Here is a 25,715-nt window from a genome sequence, read left to right as displayed (position 1 = left end):
AATGCCCCCACAGTGCCAGATCCACAAATGCCCCCACAGTGTCAGGTATACAAATGCCCCCACAGTGCCAGATCCACAAATGCCCCCACAGTGCCAGATCCAAAAATGCCCCCACAGTGCCAGATCCACAAATGCCCCCACGGTGCCAGATCCAAAAATGCCCCCACAGTGCCAGATCCAAAAATGCCCCTACAGTGCCAGATCCAAAAATGCCCCTACAGTGCCAGATCCAAAAATGCCCCCACAGTGTCAGGTATACAAATGCCCCCACAGTGCCAGGTAAACAATTGCCCTCACAGTGCCAGGTAAACAATTGCCCCCACAGTGCCAGGTATACAATTGCCCTCACAGTGCCAGGTATACAAATGCCCCCACAGCAGTTTTGCAGCTGCTTACCGCTGCTGCTGCTTCTCTGCCCGGCTCTGAGGGTGTCAGGAGGAGAGCGCGGCTATGTCTGGCGGCATGTGAAAGGATTGCCCCTATATTCTTTAACCCTCGATGTGATGGCCTCTCAGACGTCCGTGAGTGTAAACCTTTAGCCACAAGTTACATGCACAACACAAGCAGTAAAGATTCACACTGCTTTATTATGAGGTTAACAAAAGTATAAAAGACAATGCATATGGGTGTAACTGACATGTTGTTACACTCTCATTGGCTCGTTAGTAGTTACCAGGCAGAATTGATAAGGCGGATGTCCATATATGGGTTTTTCTACAAGTTTCTCAAAACATTTAACAAAGTCTGTAACACAGGATATTTGGTACCACACAGAAATAGAAATAACAGGTTTGATCTGGTATGGGACTGCCCTTGAATACCAGGCTCATACAAGCCTGGCATTTGTATGAGCAGACAAAGGTACCTGGCACAGGGTAGTACGTATCTATGCAAACACATAACAGTTCATATAGCATGTTTTAACCCTTCATTAGGGAAGTAGAAATATTCACTTTTACACTGTAACTATTATAAGGAAATTGATCATATAAAAAGTAATATTTACAAAGCACAGAAGAGTTAACCCTTCAATCCCCTCTTAGAATCATGATTGTTATATGACATGATTCTTGAGTGAGGCTCCTTTCTTGTTCCTCCAGTTCTTGAGATATTGGACATAATCGTCGGGTCCCTTACTATCAGAGGAGGTGACAGGACTGGTGGTTATATCATAGTACATCAGGGCCTTATCAATGCCTTTGGAGGTAAGTTTCTTTCCACAGGGAATTACACAATAAACTATAATGCCTACAAGAATTAAAGTTACAAGTATGAATATGCTTATTTGCACAAGAGCCTGTTTCCAATTTTCAAACCACCCAAAATATTGGCTCCATGGGTTATCAATACCTGAATTTTTCTTAAGTTCTATGGATAAGGTTTCTAACTTGTTTATGGCTAAAGTAACCTTACCATTGGGACCAGTGTTGTCAGGAATATATGTACAACAGCCTTCCACCTTACTAATGTAAACACATGTACCGCCTTTTTCTGCTAGAATCATGTCAAGGGCCATTCTATTTTGGAATGTCATTTGGGAAGTGGCTTCTAGCTGTTCAGCTATACCTTTAAGAGCATCTTTGGTATCATTAACAAATCTTTGTTGATTATAATATATATAATTAATCCAGGCTACGTTTTTATTTACAGTTACTATAGGAAACAATGACTCAAAACCCGCAGCCACCTCATCTCTAGCTTTGAACTCATTTGGAACACCTCTTGGGACCCCTATAGCATCAATGTATACGTGGGGGTCAAAGCTACCTCCTGGGAGTGCTCTTTTCTTTCGATTAGCAGGAGTATTAGAGGGAGGAGTGGGGTCATCGGTGATCATTAGGAGTGGCATTATGACTTTGGCCAGGGCACACTCACCATACCATGGTGTGTCTAATTTAATTCTAAGCTTCATATCTCTACATATGTAATAAATGTCGCCTAATGATCTAGTTTGGTTGACTAAAACAGTTGTTCTTTTATTTGCACAATACCCTGGTGGGAAGGTTTTTAAATTTCTCCCTGTGGTGGTGTTAGATGTATAACAGGTATAGTTTCCAGGATATATGGTTATGGTGCTTCCTGGGTTGGGATTTTTTGACAATATGGGATATTCCCTTTTCCACATTTCGCACTGACTGTCATTTGTTTTGGTGTCATTAAAAAGGCTGAAAAAAAACAATTTTCCTGTTCTAGGGGTATATTAAGGGGCACTGTACCTAGGTGGGGCCTAGATTTGCCACAGACATAGCAGTTGCTTTTATTGTGTTTGTTAGCACTATACTTCATCCATTCCAACCAAAAATTAATGTCAGAGAAACCAGTTTCAATAGCTAGGGTGTCTTCAAAGGTAGGGTTAGTAATAGCCACCATATCTTTAGAAGTGGCAATATGGGGCTTTAAAGGTTTGTTTTGGGGAGCAATTTTAGGCTGGTATTTTGGGTTTTTATACATGTCCCACAAATAAAACATTTGCCTTGCACTATAGTACCCTGCTTGCCACCATATACCAAGTACATAAGTCTCATTGTCGCTTCTGCTAGGGTTCACTATGTTTAGTCTAAACCTGTATGAATTTGGGCCTTCATCCATCTTATGAATGGATAGTCTAGAAAGTAGGGGTACTCCATATTTGCTCCATCTATTTTTTGCAAATGATGGGCCATATTTCCAATCTGCTCCTGTATTCCACCCCACAGATTCCCAGTAATCACAGTTGGATCCATGATAGGATATTTCCATCCACCATTCATCAGTGACACAAATGTACATTGTCTCAGACATCCCTGATTTTCTTTTCTGCTGTATGAAATGTTTGTTGTCAGCAAGTTTAGGGAACATGAAATAATCAAGGATGTATGTGGCTACGTGTGTATTGGAGGAATTGTACCACAAGGTGGGGACCCCATCTGTTTGTGTGATGTCGACTTCACATATTGTGAGGTGAATGAGGGCCAGTAGGGCTATCGAGATAGTCCCCAGGATAGAGATAGGGGGCAGGTTCTTCATCGTTTTCTGTTCTTCTGTCTTCGCTAGGTGGGAGGTCAGGGCTGTCTGCCCCGGTTCGTACCTCACTGGAATCACTTGCTTCCCTCTCTAGGTCTGGTCTAGGAACCTTTTTTACTCGGGATGCATGGATCCAGGTAGGACTTTCCTCTGTCAGGACTGCTGTTCGGGTAACTGCTACGACCTCTGTCTCTGGACCATAGGTGAAGTCTCCTGGGCTCTTGTTCCTGGGGAGCACCTTCACCACGACTCTGTCTCTGACTTTAAAGGGGTGTGTAGGTTCCTGTGGATTCAAAGGGTTTTTACAAACAACCTCATGTTCAATTTCATTCAGTTTTGTAATCAGGGACCTGACATACTCTTCTCTGATGAGTTCTAGATCTCCTTCCTGTATTACTAGTGGTTTCTTAGCCCAGGGTGTAGGAAAAGGGTCTACCCATTAGTATTTCAAAGGGTGAGTATCCTAGAGTTTTCTGTGGGGTATTCAAGATGCTGGTGTTTAGCTTTATTAGGGTTGTTCCTGAGGCAAGTGATGCATCTGCTAACATACTGGTCCACAAGTGATTTGGCATTAGTAACATAAAATAAGAATTTACTTACCGATAATTCTATTTCTCGGAGTCCGTAGTGGATGCTGGGGTTCCTGAAAGGACCATGGGGAATAGCGGCTCCGCAGGAGACAGGGCACAAAAAGTAAAGCTTTAGGATCAGGTGGTGTGCACTGGCTCCTCCCCCTATGACCCTCCTCCAAGCCAGTTAGGTACTGTGCCCGGACGAGCGTACACAATAAGGGAGGAATTTTGAATCCCGGGTAAGACTCATACCAGCCACACCAATCACACCGTACAACTTGTGATCTAAACCCAGTTAACAGTATGATAACAGCGGAGCCTCTGAAAAGATGGCTCACAACAATAATAACCCGATTTTTGTAACTATGTACAAGTATTGCAGATAATCCGCACTTGGGATGGGCGCCCAGCATCCACTACGGACTCCGAGAAATAGAATTATCGGTAAGTAAATTCTTATTTTCTCTATCGTCCTAGTGGATGCTGGGGTTCCTGAAAGGACCATGGGGATTATACCAAAGCTCCCAAACGGGCGGGAGAGTGCGGATGACTCTGCAGCACCGAATGAGAGAACTCCAGGTCCTCTTTTGCCAGGATATCAAATTTGTAGAATTTTACAAACGTGTTCTCCCCTGACCACGTAGCTGCTCGGCAGAGTTGTAATGCCGAGACCTCTCGGGCAGCCGCCCAAGATGAGCCCACCTTCCTTGTGGAATGGGCCTTAACCGATTTAGACTGTGGCAGGCCTGCCTCAGAATGTGCAAGTTGAATTGTGTTACAAATCCAACGAGCAATCGACTGCTTAGAAGCAGGCGCACCCAACTTGTTGGGTGCATACAGTATAAACAGCGAGTCAGATTTTCTGACTCCAGCTGTCCTGGAACATATTTTCAGGGCCCTGACAACTTCTAGCAACTTGGAGTCCTCCAAGTCCCTAGTAGGTGCAAGGCACCACAATAAGCTGGTTCAGGTGAAACACTGACACCACCTTAGGGAGAGAACTGGGGACGAGTCCGCAGCTCTGCCCTGTCCGAATGGACAAACAGATATGGGCTTTTTTGAGAAAAAACCACCAATTTGACACTCGCCTGGTCCAGGCCAGGGTCAAGAGCATGGACACTTTTTATGTGAGATGCTTCAAATCCACATATTTGACTGGTTTTAAACCAATGTGATTTGAGGAATCCCAGAACTACGTTGAGATCCCACAGTGCCACTGGAGGCACAAAAAAGGGGTTTGTATATGCAATACTCCCTTGACAAACTTCTGGACTTCGGGAACTGAAGCCAATTCTTTCTGGAAGAAAATTTACAGGGCCGAATTTGAACCTTAATGGACCCCAATTTGAGGCCCATAGACACTCCTGTTTGCAGGAAATGCAGGAAACGACCGAGTTGAAATTTCTTTGTGGGGCCTTCCTGGCCTCACACCACGCAACATATTTTCGCCACACGTGGTGATAATGTTGTGCGGTCACCTCCTTTCTGGCTTTGACCAGGGTAGGAATGACCTCTTCCGGAATGCCTTTTTTCCCTTAGGATCCGGCTTTCCATCGCCATGCCGACAAACGCAGCTGCGGTAAGTCTTGGAACAGACATGGTACTTGCTGAAGCAAGTCCCTTCTTAGCGGCAGAGGCCATAAGACCTCTGTAAGCATCTCTTGAAGTTCCGGGTACCAAGTCCTTCTTGGCCAATCCGGAGCCATGAGTATAGTTCTTACTCCTCTACGTCTTATAATTCTCAGCACCTTAGGTATGAGAAGCAGAGGAGGGAACACATACACCGACTGGTACACCCACGGTGTTACCAGAACGTCCACATCTATTGCCTGAGGATCTCTTGACCTGGCGCAATACCTGTCCCGTTTTTTGTTCAGACGGGACGCCATCATGTCCACCTTTGGTATTTCCCAACGGTTTACAATCATGTGGAAAAAACTTCTCAATGAAGTTTCCACTCTCCCGGGTGGAGGTCGTGCTGAGGAAGTCTGCTTCCCAGTTTCCATTCCCGGGATGAAAAACTGCTGACAGTGTTATCACATGATTTTCCGCCCAGCGAAAAGTCCTTGCAGTTTCTGCCATTGCCCTCCTGCTTCTTGTGTCGCCCTGTCTGTTTACGTGGGCGACTGCCGTGATGTTTTTCCCACTGGATCAATACCGGCTGACCTTGAAGCAGAGGTCTTGCTAAGCTTAGAGCATTATAAATTTACCCTTAGCTCCAGTATATTTATGTGGAGAAAAGTCTCCATACTTGATCACACTCCCTGGAAATTTTTCCCTTGTGTGACTGCTCCCCAGCCTCTCAGGCTGGGCTCCGTGGTTACCAGCATCCAATCCTGAATGCCGAATCTGCGGCCCTCTAGAAGATGAGCACTCTATAACCACCACAGGAGAGACACCCTTGTCCTTGGATATTGGGTTATCCGCTGATGCATCTGAAGATGCGATCCGGACCATTTGTCCAGCAGATCCCACTGAAAAGTTCTTACGTGAAATCTGCCGAATGGAATTGCTTCGTAGGAAGCCACCATTTTTACCAGGACCCTTGTGCAATGATGCACTGTTTTTAGGAGGTTCCTGACTTGCTCGGATAACTCCCTGGCTTTCTCTTCCGGGAGAAACACCTTTTTCTGGACTGTGTCCAGAATCATCCCTAGGCACAGCAGACGTGTCGTCGGGATCAGCTGCGATTTTGGAATATTTAGAATCCACCCGTGCTGATTGTAGCAGTATCCGAGATAGTGCTACTCCGACCTCCAACTGTTCCCTGGACTATGCCCCTATCAGGAGATCGTCCAAGTAAGGGATAATTAAGACGCCTTTTCTTCGAAGAAGAATCATCAATTCGGCCATTACCTTGGTAAAGACCCCGGGGTGCCGTGGACAATCCAAACGGCAGCGTCTGAAACTGATAGTGACAGTTCTGCACCACGAACCTGAGGTACCCTTAGTGAGAAGGGCAAATTTGGGACATAGAGGTAAGCATCCCTTATGTCCCGGGACACTATATAGTCCCCTTCTTCCTGGTTCGTTATCACTGCTCTGAGTGACTTCATCTTAATTTGAACCTTTGTAAGTGTTCAAAAAAAAAATTTTAGAATAAGTCTCACCTAGCCTTCTGGCTTCAGTACCACAATATAGTGTGGAATAATACCCCTTTTCTGTAGTAGGAGGGGTAATTTAATTATCACCTGCTGGGAATACAGCTTGTGAATTTTTTCCCAAACTACCTCCTTGTCGGAGGGAGACTTGGTAAAGCAGACTTCAGGAGCCTGCGAAGGGGAAACGTCTCGACATTCCCATCTGTACCCCCGGGATACTACTTGTAGGATCCAGGGGTCCTGTACGGTCTCAGCGCCATGCTGAGAACTTGTCAGACGCGGTGGAACGCTTCTGTTCCTGGGAATGGGCTGCCTGCTGCAGTCTTCTTCCCTTTCCTCTATCCCTGGGCAGATATGATCTTATAGGGACGAGAGGACTGAGGCTGAAAAGACGGTGTCTTTTTCTGCAGAGATGTGACTTAGGGTAAAAAACGGTGGATTTTCCAGCAGTTGCCGTGACCACCAGGTCCGATGGACCGACCCCAAACAAGTCCTCTTCCTTTATACGGCCATACTGTGCCGTTTGGAATCTGCATCACCTGACCACTGTCGTGTCCATAACATCTTCTGGCAGTTATGGACATCGCGTTTATTCATGATGCCAGAGTGCAAATATCCCTCTGTGCATCTCGCATATATAGAAATGCTCTATAGTCAATAAAATACTGTCCCTGTCAAGGGTATCAATATTTTTAGTCAGGGAATCCGACCAAGCCACCCTAGCTCTGCACATCCAGGCTGAGGCGATCGCTGGCCGCAGTATAACACCAGTATGTGTGTATATACTTTTTATTATATTTTCCAGCCTTGTCAGCTGGTCCTTGAGGACGGCCCTATCTATAGACGGTACCGCCACTTGTTTTGATAAGCGTGTGAGCGCCTTATCCACCTTAAGGGGTGTTTCCCAACGCGCCCTAACTTCTGGCGGGAAAGGGTATACCGCCCATAATTTTCTATCGGGGGGAACCCACGCATCATCACACACTTTATTTAATTTATCTGATTCAGGAAAAACTATGGTAGTTTTTTCACATCCCACATAATACCCTCTTTTGTGGTACTTGTAGTATCAGAAATACGTAACACCTCCTTCATTGCCTTTAACGTGTGGCCCTAATAAGGAATACGTTTGTTTATTCACCGTCGACACTGGATTCAGTGTCCCTGTCTGTGTCTGTGTCGACCGACTAAAGTAAACGGGCGTTTTAAAACCCTTGACGGTGTTTTTGAGACGTCTGGACCGTACTAATTGTTTGTCGGCCGTCTCATGTCGTCAACCGACTATGCAGCGTGTTGACATTATCACGTAATTTCCTAAATAAGCCATCCATTCCGGTGTCGACTCCCTAGAGAGTGACATCACCATTACAGGCAATTGCTCCGCCTCCTCACCAACATCGTCCTCCTACCTGTCGACACACACGTACCGACACACAGCACACACACAGGGAATGCTCTGATAGAGGACAGGACCCACTAGCCCTTTGGAGAGACAGAGGGAGAGTTTGCCAGCACACACCAAAAACGCTATAATTATATAGGGACAACCTTATATAAGTGTTTTCCCTTATAGCATCTTAATATATATATAAGCATATCGCCAAATTAGTGCCCCCCCTCTCTGTTTTAACCCTGTTTCTGTAGTGCAGTGCAGGGGAGAGCCTGGGAGCCTTCCCTCCAGCCTTTCTGTGAGGGAAAATGGCGCTGTGTGCTGAGGAGATAGGCCCCGCCCCTTTTTCGGCGGCCTCGTCTCCCGCTCTTAACGGATTCTGGCAGGGGTTAAATATCTCCATATAGCCCCCGGAGGCTATATGTGAGGTATTTTTAGCCAAAATAGGTATTCATTTGCCTCCCAGGGCGCCCCCCTCCCAGCGCCCTGCACCCTCAGTGACTGCCGTGTGAAGTGTGCTGAGAGGAAAATGGCGCACAGCTGCAGTGCTGTGCGCTACCTTTAGAAGACTGAGGAGTCTTCTGCCGCCGATTCTGGACCTCTTCTTACTTCAGCATCTGCAAGGGGGCCGGCGGCAAGGCTCCGGTGACCATCCAGGCTGTACCTGTGATCGTCCCTCTGGAGCTGATGTCCAGTAGCCAAGAAGCCAATCCATCCTGCACGCAGGTGAGTTCACTTCTTCTCCCCTAAGTCCCTCGTTGCAGTGATCCTGTTGCCAGCAGGACTCACTGTAAAATAAAAAACCTAAGCTAAACTTTCCTAAGCAGCTCTTTAGGAGAGCCACCTAGATTGCACCCTTCTCGGCCGGGCACAAAAATCTAACTGGCTTGGAGGAGGGTCATAGGGGGAGGAGCCAGTGCACACCACCTGATCCTAAAGCTTTACTTTTTGTGCCCTGTCTCCTGCGGAGCCGCTATTCCCCATGGTCCTTTCAGGAACCCCAGCATCCACTAGGACGATAGAGAAAAATCATTGGTTAGTAGGAGGAGTGTTGTGGCTTCACCACGGTGACCAACACCACGGCAATGGGCAACGAGCAAAGGGGCACTGGACTGGGGTATACAGGGTTTCCCCTCTTTGCAGATTAATCCTGATTTAGGATTTTTACTGCAGAATTGGGTAAGTCCAGTCGGAGAGATCAGCATTAGTCGCAGCAGCTTGAAGTTGAGTGAGCAGATGGACGCTGTCAAGGGAGGGACATGCTCTAGTGAGTGCAATGAGTTCTGCAGCTTGCGCGGACTGATAAGGTATTGGTAGGGTTTCCAACACAGTGTCAGGGAGGGTGACAATGGCATAGCCAGCCTGGTATGTATTGTCATTGGGCCTACTACAGGAGCCGTCAACAAAAACTATGTCTGCGCCTGGTATGGGAACGGGAGACATGTCAAGTCTGGGAGAAGTTTCAGCTTCAATGGAAGCAGCACAGTCATGTAGGTCGGGTGGTTCATCCTCGGGACCTTTCAAGCCTAAAAGGGCATTGAGAATGGGTGCAGGGCCAGAAGAACTAGCAGTGTACTTAATGGTAAGGGTAGGGTTACTCAAAAGGAGTACTTCATATCCACTAAGGCGTTGTGCTGACATGTGCTGTGTGTGTAAGCCTTTAAGTATTGCCAGGACATCATGTGTGGTGTGGAGTACTGTGATGTGGCCTAAAGTGAGGGTAGTGGCCATTTCTGCAACCATTGCACAGGCTGCCAAAGCCCTGAGGCAGGCAGGCATACCTTGCACAGACACTGGCATGACTTTGGAAAAAAAATGCCACGGGGCGCAACTTCCCTCCATGAAACTGTGTGAGCACCCCCGCCATGGTTTTACAATTGTCCCTTGCATATAGATGGAAAGGTAGTACATAATTGGGGAGGCCAAGTGCCGGACTTTTCATCAACATACATTTTAAACTTTCATATGCAGTTAACATTTCTTGTGACCATTGTACAGTTTTAGGTTTGTCCTTCAGTGTGGCTTGTCTCAAAATGTTATCATAATAAGAGCAATCAGAAATCCACTGTCTGCAGTAATTTACCATACCCAGGAAGGACAGTAGTTCCTTCTGGGTAGTTGGGGTGACCAGGCCCAATACAGACTGTATGCGTTGTGGACTGATTTTCCTCTCTCCCTGAGTGAGCACAAAACCTAAGTAATCAACATGCTTTTTACACCATTGCATTTTTGTTTTGGACACCTTGTGTCCACATTCACAAAGCCAGTTTAGTAATGAAACACCATCCTCTCGGCAGGCCTCCTCAGTTTGACTACAGAGCAGCAGATCATCTGCATACTGTAGCAGGACTGAACCATGGTGAGGTTGCCAGGGCCCCAATGTGGCCTGGAGACAACAGGTGCGTCAATAATCTGCACCAGGTAAGTTGTTTACCCTCAAAAGAAAAGGCAAAAAGTAATTGTGTCTGTGAATCTACAGGTATGCTGAAAAAGGCATTCTTCAAATCAATTACAGAGAAGAACGCAGCATCTGCAGGGATTGCAGAAATGAGTGAGTTTACATCTGGGACAATTAACTGATTGATCGCTCTGAGATCCTGTACAAATCTTATACTGCTATCAGCTTTGGCAACAGGGTTCACAGGAGTACAGTATGGTGATACAATATGTCTGAGAATACCCTGTTGTAAGAATTGCTGTATGAGACCTTCTATAAACAGGTTGTGAGTCGGGTTTGAGATTGGCCTTATGTGGTGTGCATGAGATTAGGCCAGTGTCATATGGACCTTCTGACCAAAGAGCGGGGTTTACTTGAGCTAAGTCAGGCATTGGTGGGTAGGTTGTTAATGAAGGTGGAAATGAGTAAGCTTTCTGAGTTAAGCAAAGGTAAGCCAGCGTCATCTGTCCAGCAGTCCTTAAACCTTTTCCAAAACTCAGTAACAGACTCCGAAGGTTTCTGTTTACAAGCTACAGCGACAGGCAAAAAAGCACAGGCAAAGGAGCACGGGTTTTAAAGACTTCCTTCATATGTGTATCGCTGCGTCCTTTGCAAGCTTTGCGCAAATAAGATATACAGCCATCGAGGGTAATAGTGGGCTTGGGACAGTGTTTTACTATTATCTAAACTCTGGGTTACTGGTGCGTTAGGGATAGAGCTAGTGGACGCACCCTCCAGCAGTGGAGTTGGAGGCGATCCCATCTGGTGTGAAAGGGTTACTGCTGCCAAGAGATCTGTGTCTCCAAGCGCAGGATACATTGGAATGTAAGAGGGAGGGAGAGGGTTTTCAAAGATTTTACAGTTTCTCACTTCTTCGCTTCTGTGCTGTTGGGAACTGACATTTTTTTTTTTTTTTTTTTAATCCTCCATATAGAAAAGGTAATTACTGCCTTCCCGTAGGAATGGGTCCTGTCCTGCTTTCTCTGTCCATCCCGCTAAATTATCCACCCATGGGTTAACTAAGTAATACTCTGAGGTAGAGTTGCGGGCGACATACATCTTGCATGTCTCACCAGGGAGGGGCGGGGGATATGTAGTTTTTTTTTTTACTCTGACTAGAGCCCATTGTCAGACAGTAATATAAATCAACAGTACAACTTTAAAAGAAAATATCTAAAATTTACAACACTCTACTATACATGCATCAGCTAACCAGTTAATTAGTCATTGACAATATCACAATATTATCTGTATAGTGAGAACATGAAATCTTTTGACGTGTACGATACTTACCATTCGTACAAGATGTCAGAAAAATACAGCGTTTTAAACAGGAAGCAGGAAAAGTGTTTGAGTAAAGATATCTGGCAGACGAAAACTTACCAGCCGTCTGATCAAATATAAGAACTTATCTCACTACAAACATACAAGAATATATAGACGATCAAATCGAGGTATTCTCTACGTTACGTATAGACCCCAGGTCTATTTTAAGTATCCCAGATACTAACGTCACGTTATGTATAGACTCCCAGGTCTATTTTAAGTATCCCAGATACTAACGTCTTTGGAGAATTGCGCTTGGACCCCTGGTCCCTTCTCAGACGTATCTTTAAGTCCCAGACATTAAAGATGTTTGGTCACGTGTTCCCAGAACACTGACACGGATTCAGCTTCAGTGTATGACCGCAATCCCGTATGGCAAAGACAGACAATAAATTCTCTATCTTACCATTCGGGGACGATCACTGAATCGCGGACAGAGCCCCCACTTGAAAGGATTGCCCCTATATTCTTTAACCCTCGATGTGATGGCCTCTCAGACGTCCGTGAGTGTAAACCTTTAGCCACAAGTTACATGCACAACACAAGCAGTAAAGATTCACACTGCTTTATTATGAGGTTAACAAAAGTATAAAAGACAATGCATATGGGTGTAACTGACATGTTGTTACACTCTCATTGGCTCGTTAGTAGTTACCAGGCAGAATTGATAAGGCGGATGTCCATATATGGGTTTTTCTACAAGTTTCTCAAAACATTTAACAAAGTCTGTAACACAGGATATTTGGTACCACACAGAAATAGAAATAACAGGTTTGATCTGGTATGGGACTGCCCTTGAATACCAGGCTCATACAAGCCTGGCATTTGTATGAGCAGACAAAGGTACCTGGCACAGGGTAGTACGTATCTATGCAAACACATAACAGTTCATATAGCATGTTTTAACCCTTCATTAGGGAAGTAGAAATATTCACTTTTACACTGTAACTATTATAAGGAAATTGATCATAAAAAAAGTAATATTTACAAAGCACAGAAGAGTTAACCCTTCAGCATGTAGGACTTCAAACTAGCCGCCAGTTCGTGAGCCAATCAGAGCTCGCGGACCGGCGGCTCCTGATTGGCTGCCGGTCCGCGAGCTCTGATTGGCTCACGAACCGGCGGCTGGTTTGAAGTCCGCAACACGTCGCCAGATAGCCACGCTCTCCTCCTGACAGCTGAGACACGCTGCCGCTGGACTGTGCGGTAGCGTGTCTCAGTGATAGGGGTGGGGGGGGAGACGGATGGGGCCACAAATGACAGGGGGGGCACGGGCCCGAGTGCACCCCCCCCCCCCCTGGATCGGCCACTGTCACAGCCTAATCAGAAATCACAATGAATTACATATGATAAGGAATGCTAAGTTTTAGGACATTTGTCACATTGTTAATAAATAAGTCCAAAAGGGTAAGATTACAAGGGTGTTTTTCAATACATATTTATAGAGTAGCATGTAATCACTCACTTCTATTTTAATGTATTCCTGTGCATAAAACAGAGCAAATGTGGGTTGTTTTAATTATTTAAGCACTTTTTAGGTTGACAGCAGCGTTTAAGGGGTCAATGTATGAGGCAGTGAAGTGTGGAGAAGTGAGCCAGTGAAGAAGTTGGCCATGGCAACCAATCAGCTGCTCTGTACAATTGTATAGTATGTAAATGATAAATGTTACTGCAATGCTGATTGGTTGCCATGGCAACCGCACCACTGGTTCACTTCTCAACACTTTTCACTGCTTCCTGAATAGACCAAGTAGCGTCCAAAAAGCTAAATAATATTGCTCTCCAATTCAGAACTACATTATGTTTTAACACACCTATTTACACAACACACCTATTTACACAGATCCCTCAGAAATTAAACATATCTATTGCTGTGTTAGAAAATCTTTGGGATATTACTAAAAAGTAACTTTTCCCTTTCATACGCACTCCTCTATACAGTACACATAGGAAGGACACGATTACTGCTTTAAATATCAACTGTAGTCCTGTATGGCTTTCCCAGATGTCACTCACTGACATCTCCGCCAATCAGGTCGTAGTGGGAGTATTCTCACTGCTGCTCTCAGCAATGACACGGTTAGGGTTACACAGAGACGTGTCTTGAACAAACAAAACTTTATTAGACATTGAGCAATATAGCTCTGTATGTCTCTGTAATCCTTACTACTGCTGCTGCAGTGCTCGGGGGTCAGAGGGCGGGTCTGGAAGATCACTCACACCACAGCCGGCCTGTGCTCCTTTTTATATCTACATAGCTGTATAGGAGCAGCACCCAGCACTCAGCACTGTCAGGTATTGTGGGACAGCAGGATTACAGCGTGGGCTGGGAAGTGACAGGAGTAAAATGGGTTATCTGTCACTTACATGGGAAGTACTTGTCTACCCGTTTTATATTATGTTTTTAACTTATATAAATTTTCTTTATATTTTATTTATGAAGTTGATAATTTTCTAAATGACTCACTGGTAGTTGTGGCACGTCATGCTCAGTAGATAATGCACATGGGTGTCTCTCCCACTGATCAGAGGGTAGCGTCTAGATTCTCTTCGCGCTAAGGACCTTTCCCATAATCCCATGGGTACATGTCACAATCTATTTGGAATAGTAAAGTGTGGCGAGCGAAGCGAGACACCGAGCCCGATGCGTGGCGAGCGTCCAATGCTGCATAGAGAAATAAATTTGCCCCAAACGATTGGAGAACGAAGGAGACATTTAGATGCTGTAAGGGCGGAAGTGCTCTCCTGCCCTCTCGTTTTGTCACGTCCAGGTCCTTAGCACGAAGGCAACATAGACACAACCCTGATCAGAGCTGCAGTAGTCCTAATTATAAAGCTGTTGGGCACCACTGTCCCCGTTGGTACCCACACTGCCCTTGGCGCTGATTCTGTAAACTTTAGGGCTGATGCAGGGTGTGCAGTATCTTGTGCTCGTGCTCTGAAACTGGGTACATGCAGGTATAGGCTATACAGAGCTGTACCCATTTCTAGCACGTATACTTATGATCAAGCAGGCAGAAATGGGTTGTAACAAGGCATATATGCAAAGTTCATTGGTGGCTGTGCACACACCAGGACGTAAGCAAATTAATGTTAGAGGGGTATTTTTTTTTCTCTGACGTCCTAGTGGATGCTGGGAACTCCGTAAGGACCATGGGGAATAGACGGGCTCCGCAGGAGACTGGGCACTCTAAAGAAAAGATTAGGTACTATCTGGTGTGCACTGGCTCCTCCCTCTATGCCCCTCCTCCAGACCTCAGTTAGAATCTGGGGGGGGGCGCGCCCTGGGCAGCAATTGAAGTACCTTTTGGCAATAAAAATACATATATACAGTCTGGCACTGTATATATGTAAAAACCCCTGCCATTTTTTTACGCAGAAAGCGGGACAGAAGCCTGCCACTGAGGGGGCGGGGCCTTCTTCCTCAGCACACCAGCGCCATTTTCTCTTCACAGCTCCGCTGGAAGCAGCTCCCCAGGCTCTCCCCTGCAGTATCCAGGTACAAGAAGGGTAAAAAAGAGAGAGGGGGGGGGGGGGGAGACACACATAAATTTAGGCGCAAATAAAACATATAAGGCAGCTATTGGGTAATCACTTATTATAAGTGAAAATCCCTGTGTTATATAGCGCTGTGGTGTGTGCTGGCATACTCTCTCTCTGTCTCCCCAAAGGACTTTGTGGGGTCCTGTCCTCAGTCTGAGCATTCCCTGTGTGTGTGCGGTGTGTCGGTACGGCTGTGTCGACATGTTTGATGAGGAGGGTTACGTGGAGGCGGAGCAAGGGCAGATAAGTGTGGTGTCGCCCCCGTCGGGGCCGACACCTGATTGGATGGATATGTGGAAGGTCTTAAACGACAATGTAAGCTCCTTACATAAAAGGTTTGATGACGCTGCAGCCTTGGGACAGCCGGGGTCTCAGCCCGCGCCTGCCCAGGCGACTCAGAAACCGCCAGGGGCTCATAAACGCCCTCTATCTCAGATGGTTGACACAGATGTCGACACGGAGTCCGACTCAAATGTCGACGATGATGAGGCACATTTACCGTCTAAAATGACCAAGGCCATCCGATACATGATTATTGCAATGAAAGATGTATTACACATTTCTGAGATTAACCCTGTTAATACCAAGAGGGTTTATATGTTTGGGGAGAAAAAGCAGCCAGTGACTTTTCCCCCATCTGATGAATTAAATGAGTTATGTGAAGAAGCGTGGAGTTCCCCTGATAAGAAACTAGTGATTTCTAAGAGGTTACTGATGGCGTACCCTTTCCCGCCAACGGACAGGTTACGTTGGGAAACATCCCCTAGGGTGGACAAGGCGCTGACACGCTTATCTGAAAAGGTGTCCCTGCCGTCTCAGGATACGGCCGCCCTAAAGGAGCCTGCGGATAGAAAGCAGGAAGCTATCCTGAAGTCAGTGTATACACACTCTGGTACTCTACTGAGACCTGCTATTGCTTCAGCCTGGATGTGTAGTGCTGTAGCAGCATGGACAGATACTCTGTCAGACGACATAGATTCCCTCGACAGGGATACTGTTTTGCTAACCCTGGGCCATATAAAAGACGTCGTCTTATATATGCGGGATGCTCAGAGGGACATTTGCCTGCTGGGCTCTAGAATTAATGCTATGTCCATTTCTGCCAGGAGGGTCTTATGGACTCGGCAATGGACAGGAGATGCTGATTCTAAAAAACACATGGAGGTTTTGCCTTATAAGGGTGAGGAATTGTTTGGGGACGGTCTATCGGACCTCGTGTCCACAGCGACAGCTGGAAAGTCGACTTTCTTGCCTCAGGTTTCCTCACAGCCTAAGAAAGCACCGTATTATCAAATGCAGTCCTTTCGTTCTCAGAAAGGCAAGAGGGTCAGGGGCGCATCCTTTCTTGCCAGAGGCAGGGGTAGAGGTAAGAAGCTGCACCATGCAGCCAGTTCCCAGGAACAAAAGTCCTCCCCTGCCTCCACTAAGTCCACCGCATGACGTTGGGGCTCCACAGGCGGAGCCAGGTGCGGTGGGGGCGCGTCTCCGAAACTTCAGCAACCAGTGGGTTCGCTCACAGGTGGATCTCTGGGCTGTACAAATTGTATCTCAGGGATACAAGCTGGAATTCGAAGCGACTTCCCCCCCCCCCCCCCCCCCCCCCCCCCCCGCCGTTACCTCAAGTCAGCCTTGCCAGCTTCCCCCATGGAAAGGGAGGTAGTACTGGCGGCAATTCACAAGCTGTACCTCCAGCAAGTGATTATCAGGGTCCCCCTCCTTCAACAGGGAAGGGGTTACTATTCCACAATGTTTCTGGTACCGAAACCGGACGGTTCGGTGAGACCCATTCTGAATTTAAAATCCTTGAACACTTATATAAAGAAATTCAAGTTCAAAATGGAATCGCTCAGAGCGGTTATTGCAAGCCTGGAAGAGGGGGATTTTATGGTGTCGCTGGACATCAAGGATGCTTACTTGCATGTCCCCATTTACCCACTTCACCAGGAGTACCTCAGGTTTGTGGTACAGGACTGTCATTACCAGTTCCAGACGTTGCCGTTTGGCCTGTCCACGGCACCGAGGATATTTACCAAGGTAATGGCCGAAATGATGATACTCCTTCGGACGAAGGGAGTTATAGTTATCCCGTACTTGGACGATCTCCTCATAAAGGCGAGGTCCAGAGAGCAGTTGTTGATCAACGTAGCACTCTCTCAGGAAGTGTTGCAACAGCACGGCTGGATTCTGAATATTCCAAAGTCGCAGCTGATTCCTACGACGCGTCTGCTTTTCCTGGGCATGATTCTGGACACAGAACAGAAGAAGGTGTTTCTCCCGTTGGAGAAGGCCCAGGAATTAGCATCTCTGGTCAGGGACCTCCTGAAACCAAATCAGGTATCGGTGCATCACTGCACGCGAGTCCTGGGAAAGATGGTGGCTTCATACGAAGCCATTCCCTTCGGCAGGTTCCATGCAAGGATCTTTCAGTGGGATCTGTTGGACAAGTGGTCCGGATCGCATCTTCAGATGCATCGGCTGATCACCCTGTCCCCAAGGGCCAGGGTGTCTCTTCTGTGGTGGCTGCAGAGTGCTCACCTTCTCGAGGGCCGCAGGTTCGGCATACAGGACTGGGTCCTGGTGACCACGGATGCAAGCCTCCGAGGATGGGGGGCAGTCACTCAGGGAAGAAACTTCCAAGGGCTGTGGTCAAGTCTGGAGACTTCTCTACACATAAATATACTGGAACTAAGGGCCATTTACAACGCCCTGAGTCAAGCAGAGCCCCTGCTTCGAAACCGGCCAGTGCTGATTCAGTCAGACAACATCACGGCGGTCGCCCATGTAAACCGCCAGGGCGGCACAAGAAGCAGGCTGGCAATGGCGGAAGCCACAAAGATTCTTCGGTGGGCGGAGAATCACGTGCAAGCACTGTCGGCAGTGTTCATTCCGGGAGTGGACAACTGGGAAGCAGACTTCCTCAGCAGACACGACCTCCACCCGGGAGAGTGGGGACTTCATCAAGAAGTCTTCACACAGATTGCAAAGCGATGGGAACTGCCACAGGTGGACATGATGGCGTCCCGCCTCAACAAAAAGCTAAAAAGATATTGCGCCAGGTCAAGGGACCCTCAGGCGATAGCTGTGGACGCCCTAGTGACACCGTGGGTGTACCAGTCGGTATATGTGTTTCCTCCTCTTCCTCTCATACCCAAGGTACTGAGAATAGTAAGAAAGAGAGGAATAAGAACAATACTCATTGTTCCGGATTGGCCAAGAAGGACTTGGTACCCGGAACTGCAAGAAATGCGCACAGAGGACCCATGGCCTCTGCCTCTCAGACAGGACCTGCTGCAGCAAGGGCCCTGTCTGTTCCAAGACTTACCGCGGCTGCGTTTGATGGCATGGCGGTTGAACGCCGGATCCTAGCGGAAAAAGGCATTCTGGATGAAGTTATTCCTACGCTGATAAAGGCTAGGAAGGACGTGACAGCAAAGCATTATCACCGTATATGGCGAAAATATGTTGCTTGGTGTGAGGCCAGGACGGCCCCTACAGAGGAATTCCAGCTGGGTCGATTCCTGCACTTCCTACAGTCAGGGGTGACTATGGGCCTAAAATTGGGGTCCATAAAGGTCCAGATTTCGGCCCTATCCATTTTCTTTCAAAAAGAACTGGCTTCACTGCCTGAGGTTCAGACGTTTGTTAAGGGAGTGCTGCATATTCAGCCCCCTTTTGTGCCACCAGTGGCACCCTGGGATCTTAACGTTGTGTTGGATTTCCTGAAATCCCACTGTTTTGAGCCACTTAAGACCGTGGAACTAAAGTATCTCACGTGGAAAGTGGTCATGCTGTTGGCCTTAGCATCGGCTAGGCGTGTGTCGGAATTGGCGGCTTTGTCATGTAAAAGCCCATATCTGATCTTCCATATGGACATGGCAGAATTGAGGACTCGTCCCCAATTTCTCCCAAAGGTGGTATCATCGTTTCATTTGAACCAACCTATTGTGGTGCCTGCGGCTACTCGGGACTTGGAGGACTCCAAGTTGCTGGACGTAGTCAGGGCTTTGAAAATATGTTTCCAGAACGGCTGGAGTCAGGAAGACTGACTCGCTGTTTATCCTGCATGCACCCAACAAGCTGGGTGCTCCTGCTTCAAAGCAAACTATTGCTCGCTGGATCTGTAGCACGATTCAGCTGGCTCATTCTGCGGCTGGATTGCCGCATCCAAAATCAGTAAAAGCCCATTCCACAAGGAAGGTGGGCTCTTCTTGGGCGGCTGCCCGAGGGGTCTCTGCTTTACAGCTTTGCCGAGCGGCTACTTGGTCGGGTTCAAACACCTTTGCAAAGTTCTACAAGTTTGATACCCTGGCTGAGGAGGACCTTGTGTTTGCTCATTCGGTGCTGCAGAGTCATTCGCACTCTCCCGCCCGTTTGGGAGCTTTGGTATAATCCCCATGGTCCTTACGGAGTTGCCAGCATCCACTAGGACATCAGAGAAAATAAGAATTTACTCACCGGTAATTCTATTTCTCGTAGTCCGTAGTGGATGCTGGGCGCCCGTCCCAAGTGCGGACTTTCTGCAATACGTGTATATAGTTATTGCTTAAATGAGGGTTATTGTTATGAGCCATCCGTTGAGTGAGGCTCAGTTGTTCATACTGTTAACTGGGTAAGGTTATCACAAGTTGTACGGTGTGGCTGGTATGAGTCTTACCCTGGATTCCAAAAATCCTTTCCTTGTAATGTCAGCTCTTCCGGGCACAGTTTCCCTAACTGAGGTCTGGAGGAGGGGCATAGATGGAGGAGCCAGTGCACACCAGATAGTACCTAATCTTTTCTTTAGAGTGCCCAGTCTCCTGCGGAGCCCGTCTATTCCCCATGGTCCTTACGGAGTTCCCAGCATCCACTACGGACTACGAGAAATAGAATTAACGGTGAGTAAATTCTTATTTTTTGCACTCTGTATAGGGTAGGTTCAGGTGCCCACTGATGATGACAAACTCGCTGCACAGAGGAGCAGCTGTATCTGGAGACGCAGTCAGCTCTGCATATCGGTCAAAATGCATATTTTTATATTTACTTACAACTCTGCATGACTTCCCAAGGACCTACATCAGTGGTACCTAAACTGTCTGTGTCTGCTGCGGGTTGGTGTACCAGGATCAAACCATGGTATTTAAAGTCAATGTGACAGGCCAAACCAGTGCTGGTGGCTGGTAATTATAAAATATGTGGGCAAACAGAAGGGCAACCTAGGGGTGCCGTGAAAAGAATTCTGATACTCTAAGGCAGGCATTCCCAACCTCGGTCCTCAAGGCACACTAAGAGTGCATGTTTTAGGGATATCCAGGCTTTAGCATTAATTAATTTAGGTATTCATTTAGTCACCTGTGCTCAAGCATGTATATCACTAAAACCTGTACTGTTAGTGTGCCTTGAGGGTCGAGTTTGGGAATGCCTGCACAAGGGTGCCATGACGCAAAAAAGTTTGGGAACCAATGTACCATACCGATAGTAACATGACCACTCCCTGGAGCTTTGCACAAGGCCTTGTACTCACTCTCTTACGTCCTGGGATTCCGTTTAGTACCATGGGGTATAGACGGGTCCACTAGGAGCCATGGGCACTTTGAGAATTTGATAGTGTGGGCTGGCTCCTCCCTCTATGACCCTCCTACCAGACTCAGTTTAGAAAATGTGCCTGGAGGAGCCGGTCACGCTTATGAAAGCTCCTGAAGAATTTTCTGCATTTATTTTATATGTTGTTATTTTCAGGCAGAGCTGGTTAGCACCAGCCTGCCTGCTTTGTGGGATTTGGGGAGGGGGGAAACGGCCTAACCTCTTGAAGGGTTAATGGCCCCTTTCCACGCTGACAGGACACTGAGCTCCTGAGGGAACTATTCACACGCCCCACCACGGCGAGCGTACATTCCCGCAGCACGCAGCCACCCCTAACAGAGCCAGAAGAATGAATAGTGGTGAGTACTAAGCCGGCCATTATGGCGGCATGAGGGTACGGAGGCGCACGGCTGAGGAGTGGCGTCAGGAGCTTGAGGCGGAACTGCCTTCCAACGCATCTGAGCATGCTCGACAATGTCTCTCGTATATTACCACGGCTTCTCTGTACCTTAAGGAGGCGGCCTCCGATGCCGGGGTGCTCGCGGCCAAGGCTGCTACTACGTCCGTCTTGGCCAGACGTATCCTTTGGTTGAGATCCTGGTCGGTGGATATGGATTCCAAGAAAACCCTGGAGGTGCTTCCTTTCAAGGGAGACATTTTCTTTGGAGAAGACCTCAATAAGATTGTGGCTGATCTGGCTACTGCTAAAACAGCTTGCCTACCTAGTACGGCTCCTTCCGCACAGAAGGCTAAAAGTACTTTCCCTCGGCCCTTTCGTCCTCCAGGATAAGTAAAAGGTCAGGCGTACCAAACGCAAGCTCGTGCTTCCGGACCTGCCAAGCCCAGACTGAAGCGGGCCTCCCGCTGGGAGATCCCAGGGTGGGGGGCCGACTTCTAGGATTTGCCCAGGAATGGTTGAAGACCACTTCAGATACCAGGGTGAGGGAAGTCGTCGCTCGAGGTTACGCCATCCCTTTCAAGAGTCGCCCCCTGCATCGATTTTGCCTGACAGATGTGCCTCTGGATCCGGCAAAAGCAAACACTTTGCACTCGGTGGTACATTCCCTCCTGACCACAGGAGTGGTAGTACAGGTGCCTCTAGCTCAGAGAGGTAAGGGGTACTATTCACCGCTGTTCCTAGTCCCGAAACTGAACGGGTCCTCACGGCCCATTCTCAATCTGAAGTCCTTGAACAAGCATGTGCGGGTCTCCAAGTTTCATATGGAAACGCTGCGCTCTATTGTTCTGGCCATGGAGCCTGGGGACTATATGGTCTCCCTGGACATATAGGATGCCTACCTACATATTCCTATTGCGGTATCTCATCAGCAGTACCTGAGATTTACGGTGGGCAACCTTCATTACCAATTTTGGGCGTTACCCTTTGGTTTGACTACGGCTCCCCGAGTTTTCACCAAAGTTATGGCGGTCATGACGGCTACACTCTGCCGTCAAGGGGTCAGGATTCTACCGTACCTGGAAGATTTGTTGATCCTGGCAAATTCCCCAGAACTTCTCCTGTGTCATCTCGATCTGACGGTCCAGTGCATGAAAGCCAACGGGTGGCTGATCAACTGGAAAAAATCCTCCCTGGTTCCTGCTCGAAGCATGGTACACCTGGGAGCGTTATTGGACACTCACAACCAATGGTTGTTCCTGTCTCAGTTGGAAGTCCTGAAGCTTCTGGACAGGATTCAATGCTTCCTATCTCATCCGCAAGTGTCGATACATTCGGCAATGCAAGTGCTAGGTCTCATTGTGTCGGCTTTCGACATGGTGGAGTACGCTCAATTTTTGTTCCCACCCCCTCCAGAGGCTGATTCTTGCCAAGTGGGTCAGCCTGCCTCTCCGGATCAGGTCTCATATGAACTCGTTGTTTCCGGGGGTCCGTCTGTCGTTGTGCTGGTGGCTTCAGGACCAATGATTGAGCAGGGGTTGTCCCTTCTGGATCTCCAACTGGGTCCTTCTGATGAAGGACGCCAGTCTGAGGGGTTGGGGCGCGGTGTTGGAGCAACACTCCCTTCAGGGTCGGTGGACCAAGGAGGAGTCTCTACTCCCGATAAACATTCTGGAATTGCGGGTGCTGTCCAACTAATTGAACTTGGCCCAGCATTTAATACAGAACAGACCTGTTCAAGTACAGTCGGACAGCGCCACCACGGTGACATACATCAATCATCAAGGCGGCACTCGAAGCCGCATGGCAATGAGGGAAGTATCACGGATTCTTCAGTGGGCAGAACGCCATCTGCCAGCCATATCGGCAGTGTTCATTCCGGGGGTCCTCAATTGGGAAGCGGATTTTCTCAGTCTTCAGGACGTACACGCCGGAGAGTGGAGCCTCCATCCAGAAGTGTTTCAACTTCTCGTGGACAAGTAGGGCCTTCCAGATATGGACCTGATGGCGTCTCGACACAATCACAAGGTTGCACTGACAATTCCATCGAACTTGCGGCTGCCGTACGCGTTCCCTCTGGTGTCACTTCTTGCCAGAGTAATAAGGAAGTTCAAGCAAGAAGGAGGAATCCTACTTCTGATCGCTCCAGCGTGGCCCAGACGACACTAGTTCTCAGACCTTCAGGGTCTCTCGATAGAGCGTCCCCTTCTTCTTCCGCTGCGCCCAGATCTCCTCGTTCAGGGCCCCTGTGTATATCAGGATTTAGCCCGATTGGCTTTGACGGCTTGGCTCTTGAAGCTTCCGTCTTGAGGGCCAAAGAATTTTCTGAGGTGGTCATTCAAACCATGTTGAAGGCCCGTTAACCGGCCTCTGCTCGGATTTACCATAGGGTCTGGAATTCTTACTTTGCTTGGTGCGCATCTAACGATCCTAGTGCTTACAAGTTTAGTACGGCCAAACTTTTGGCATGTCTACAACAGGGCCTAGACTTGGGCCTTCGTCTGGCCTCCATCAAGGTTCATATTTCTGCTTTGTCAGTTTGGTTCCAGAGAAAAATTGATACTTTTCCTGATGTAGATACGTTCACTTAGGGTGTGTTGCGGATTCAACCTCCCTATATCCCACCTGTGGCCCCTTGGGACTTGTCGGTGGTTTTGGAGGCATTGCAAGGGTCTCCGTTTGAGCCTCTTGAATCTGCAGACCTTAAGTGGCTTTCTCTTAAGGTATTGTTTCTGCTGGCTATTGCCTCTGCTAGACGGGTGTCTGATTTGGGTGCCTTGTCTTGTAGGTCACCACATCTGATTTTCCACCGTGATCGGGCGGTTCTTAGAACACGTCCCGGGTATTTACCTAAGGTGATTCCGGCCTTTGCCTCTCCTGAATTGTCTTCCAAAGAGCGGTCTTTGGATGTGATACGGGCTCTCTGTATCTACGTGAAGACAACTGCCTCTTTGTTCTGTTTGGTTTTCACAAACGTGGCTGGCCTGCTCACAAGCAGACCCTGGCCAGATAGATTATAATGGTGATTGCACATGCTTATGTACAGGCTGGCCTTCCAGCTCCTGCTACCATCAAGGCCCATTCTACTCGGTCTGTTGGACCTTCTTGGGCGGCCCGCCATGGTACGACCCTTGAACAATTGTGCAAGGAGGCTACGTGGTTCTTGTGCCCGCTACAGTGCGTCCCCTCCCATAAGGAAGTGTTTTAGGACATCCCCAATGTCATTCCCTGTGGAGCCCAGTGTACTCTGCAGCAGAAAACGAAATTTATGGTAAGAACTTACCTTTGTTAAATCTCTTTCTGCAAGGTAGACTGGGCTCCACAGGTCACCCACCCTGACGCTCTTAGTTTCTTTGGGTTGGTATGGCATTAGCCGCTGACACCCTCTCCTGTCGTGAGTGTGTGGTGTTTGTGGCTACTAACTGTTGTTGTCTCTTTTACCTGCTACTGCATTGGACTGGTTAACAAAAACTGAGCTCCTGTGCACAGAGGCGGGGTTATAGAGGAGGCGGCGCTAGGCAATCTGGGAACAGTCAGAGCTTTGAGCCTGTTGGTGCCTAGGATCAAGATCCTACTCTACACCCCAGTGTCATTCCCTGTGGAGCCCAGTGTACCTCGCAGAAAGAGATTTAACAACGGTAAGTTCTTACCATAAATCTCGTTTTGTATCACAATGTAAATTACATTAATGTTATCAAATTAACAGGACTATTCAATTGCGCATGATGGCTGTGAGAAACCAGCATTCTACAAGCACCAGCAACAGATTTTTCTTTGTCTAAAACAATATTGATAGAGGGCTGCTGCGCCTCAGAGAGCTGCAGTGGAGATGTCTACAGGTGGTCACTCAACCACCCTAGGGCATGGAATACACAAAAAATATATCACTTCTGCGCTCGTCAAACGGCAAAAACAACGGTGAAGTATAGCAAAAGTAAGTTTATAATCAACAGTCTTTAGCAAAAAGTCTGTTCCCTTTCTCGGTTCTTTTTCATGGAGGTAGTACAGTGTGCAAGATGACTTGATGCGTACCGTACTCACGTTAAAACGTGATATGTTCCTCATACAAAGGTATCTTTGGTACTCCGTTCCTTTCTTTCCTCCTACTTCTCCGAATGAGACACTCGTTTGGTTCTTAACCTCGGGGATGGGAAAAAGGAACAGGAAAACGACTGGTAGTGTAGTAAGTTCATAATAATGGAGGGCGTAACTGCTATGTCCTCATTCTTTTAATGAGGGGGTGTGTACCATACTCACATCCATGCATAACACTTCTCTGCAACAACGTCTCTCACCAATCTCTACATTCACCACACCTGACACTGCTGTATCCCACCTGCACCAGACCCTAGAGAGTGCCCTTGATGAAGTTGCTCCAGCTACCCAT

The 25,715-nt window shown here is 47.6% G+C and overlaps 1 protein-coding gene and 1 long non-coding RNA gene across 2 annotated transcripts in view; one reads left to right on the top strand and one right to left on the bottom strand.

Moving 5' to 3' along the window:
• Positions 1–567: 567 nt before the first annotated feature.
• LOC134899806 (uncharacterized) lies at positions 568–14,595 on the bottom strand. The gene is made up of 2 exons (XR_010173396.1): positions 14,297–14,595; positions 568–3,286 (listed from the first exon to the last, which is right to left on the bottom strand). It is a non-coding gene; the product is annotated as an uncharacterized LOC134899806 (long non-coding RNA).
• ACO1 (aconitase 1) overlaps positions 13,944–25,715 on the top strand; it is a 170,367-nt gene continuing 158,595 nt past the window's right edge. The window contains exon 1 of the mRNA XM_063914197.1: positions 13,944–14,124. The gene's annotated coding sequence lies outside the window, so the exon portion shown is untranslated. The remainder of the gene's footprint in view (positions 14,125–25,715) is intronic.

Source organism: Pseudophryne corroboree, chromosome 1 (assembly GCF_028390025.1).
Source record: "Pseudophryne corroboree isolate aPseCor3 chromosome 1, aPseCor3.hap2, whole genome shotgun sequence".
Classification (NCBI taxonomy): domain Eukaryota; kingdom Metazoa; phylum Chordata; class Amphibia; order Anura; family Myobatrachidae; genus Pseudophryne; species Pseudophryne corroboree.
This window is presented reverse-complemented; position numbering and strand designations above follow the sequence as displayed.